The sequence below is a fragment of the Papio anubis genome, unplaced genomic scaffold, assembly GCF_008728515.1.
Source record: "Papio anubis isolate 15944 unplaced genomic scaffold, Panubis1.0 scaffold3763, whole genome shotgun sequence".
NCBI lineage: Eukaryota > Metazoa > Chordata > Mammalia > Primates > Cercopithecidae > Papio > Papio anubis.
The window spans coordinates 1-2,487 of NW_022163917.1; the positions used below are offsets into that span (position 1 = coordinate 1).

A 2,487-nucleotide genomic window follows, 5' to 3' on the forward strand; every position below is an offset into this window, starting at 1 on the left:
GTTAGAAGCCCTCCCCTGGAAGCGGCTCTGAGGGGAGCAGTCACATGCGGAGAGTGCAGGGCGCTGTGTCCAGCCAGGGGAAGGAGGTCACCAAGGGGGTTGACCCTCCTCTGGCCAGGTGGCTGCCTTCTGACACACCAGCCTCTCTCTCTAGCACGGTGGCCCCCACACCCAGCCTGTCAAACCTACAGCCCTCAAGGCGGCTTTGGCCAAATGAATGAACAGCTCCGTCTCCCAGGAGGAAGCACAGCTGAAGGATGCGGAGCGCAGTAGAGTTGTGGATGCTCCGCCCCCTCTCTCCACTGTCGGACCAGAAAGAAGGGGGCTTTCAGCCAGGCTCACCCAGGCTGGGGTCTGAGTGTCACTGTCCAGCTATTGGCCTCTTGCTTAACAGGTGAGCCCAGCTGCTCCTGTGCAGCTGCCACCCTAGTGACGGTGAACAAGCAGGCGAGTGACATTTCTGATAGTTGGGGATACAGGAATGATTAGGCTGTGGGCTGCTGGGCCAGGAAGGGGTGTTTATTTTCAGGGTTTGTTTTATCTATTGACGTGGTGTGGGAGGGTTATAGGCACAACCAGTTTAAGGATGGAAATTTTGAGAGAGCAGGCAGGGACTTAGTGCTGGGTAAGGCAAGCAGGCTTGTCAAAGCAGCTTTTTTGGGGAGGCCAGAATCCTGTACCAATGTCCTCAGCACGTTCATCAGCTGCTGGGGGAGTGCCGGACAGGGTTAAAGCACAGGAGAACTTTCTGGATGATAGGAATGTTCTATATCTTCAAAGGAGGTGGGATACATGGGTAAAGCATTTGTTGCAACTGATCAAAATGTAAAGCAGATCTGTGCATTTCACTGAATATAAATTATACCTCAAATTAAAAACATTTTTTAAAAGACAGATGGGTCAGATGCAGTGGCTCACTCCTGTAATCCCAGCACTTTGGGAGCCCGAGGCAGGTAGATCACCTGAGTCAGGAGCTCGAGACAAGCCTGGAAAACATGGATAAATCCTGTCTCTATTAAAAATACAAAAATTAGCCAGGCATGGGGGCACAGGCCTGTAGTCCCAGCTACTTGGGAGGCTGAGGCAGGAGAATTGCTTGAACCCAGGAGGTGGAGGTTACAGTGAGCAGAGATTACACCACTGCACCGGAGCCTGGGCAACAGAGCGAGACTCCATCTCAAACAAAGCAAAACAAAACAAAACAAAACAAAAAACAAACAGAGACAGATGAAGGTTTTCAACTTACACTAAAGGCAGAGTAGCTTGTTACAGATTAACCTCCCCACAAGAGCAGTTAGAGAAACTGGACAAAAATGTGCCCCCACCAAAAACAACTGTTTGAAGGTAATTGGAGACCTCAGTCAGGACTTGAGTGACCAGGCCTAGGAGGTGACCCTGACAGTCTGTAGTGCTTTTCCGACATTTGGTGATTGGTGAACAGTAGAGGGCTAAGAGGTTAAGAAACTGAGTCTGAAGTGGTGGTTAAGAGGCTGGAGAGCCTAGCTGAATATTTGGCACTCATAGGGCTGAAATGACCTCATGAGAATTTGGGTCCCAGTAAGGAGTTGGGACCTTGGTGGGAACCCTGGAAGGGTCACCCCTAGGAGTCCAAATGAATAAAAAATAGACCAGCCGTCACAAAAACTAAAGCCTGCTTTGAACCAGCTTAGTCCCAAACTAGATGAAGGTGATCTGCGCTTACTCCAATTGTGTGCCATAAAGTCAAAGTCAGTACTCTCTGGAGGCAGATAAAAGTTTACTAGCAACGCCATAAGACAAGACAACACAAGACTAAACAAGAAAAAAGAAACAACGGTAATAGAAACATACAGGTAAGGAGGAAACTTTTTTTTTTGGAGACGGAGTCTCGCTCTGTCACCCAGGCTTGAGTGCAGTGGCACGATCTCAGCTCACTGCAACCTCTGCCCTCAAGTCTGAGCGATTCTCCTGCCTCAGCCTCCCAAGTAGCTGGGATTACAGGCATGCGCCACCATGCCCGGCTAATTTTTGCATTGGCCAGGCTGGTCTGGAACTCCTGACCTCAGGTGGTCCATTCACCTCGGCCTCCCAAATTGCTGGGATTACAGATTTGAGCCACTGTGCCTGACCAGTATTTTGCCACAATTTAAAATAAATAATTTTTTTTTTTTTTCGAGTTTGGGCTCAGACTATATTCTAAACAGTCACATGGCAGCTGACTCTTCTCCAGGCCTTGCTGCCGGGTTTTACATGTTTATTGTTTTTGCCTTCTTGTCATGTGCTCGGTAGATGGCAGCTTCCAGGTGCTCCTAAGGGGCCAGGAAAGAGAGTGAGAAGGCACGGAGGCTGCCAGGTCATCCCCCTCAGGGCCTCACCCTCATCAACTCCCTCAACTGGGTCTCCTGCAACTATTGGGGGGCCACCTCGGCCAGCGCTTTGCCCTGAGCTTCCTGCTGCTGCAGCTGGGCAGAGCCTCCTTCTCAGAGGCCAGCTGCTGATAGGCGGCCA

General features: G+C 50.3%; 1 long non-coding RNA gene across 1 annotated transcript; it reads right to left on the minus strand.

Moving 5' to 3' along the window:
- Positions 1-2,152: 2,152 nt before the first annotated feature.
- On the minus strand, positions 2,153-2,445 carry LOC116273124. Its single transcript, XR_004181600.1, has 2 exons — positions 2,403-2,445; positions 2,153-2,288 (listed from the first exon to the last, which is right to left on the minus strand). It is a non-coding gene; the product is annotated as an uncharacterized LOC116273124 (long non-coding RNA).
- Positions 2,446-2,487: the final 42 nt, after the last annotated feature.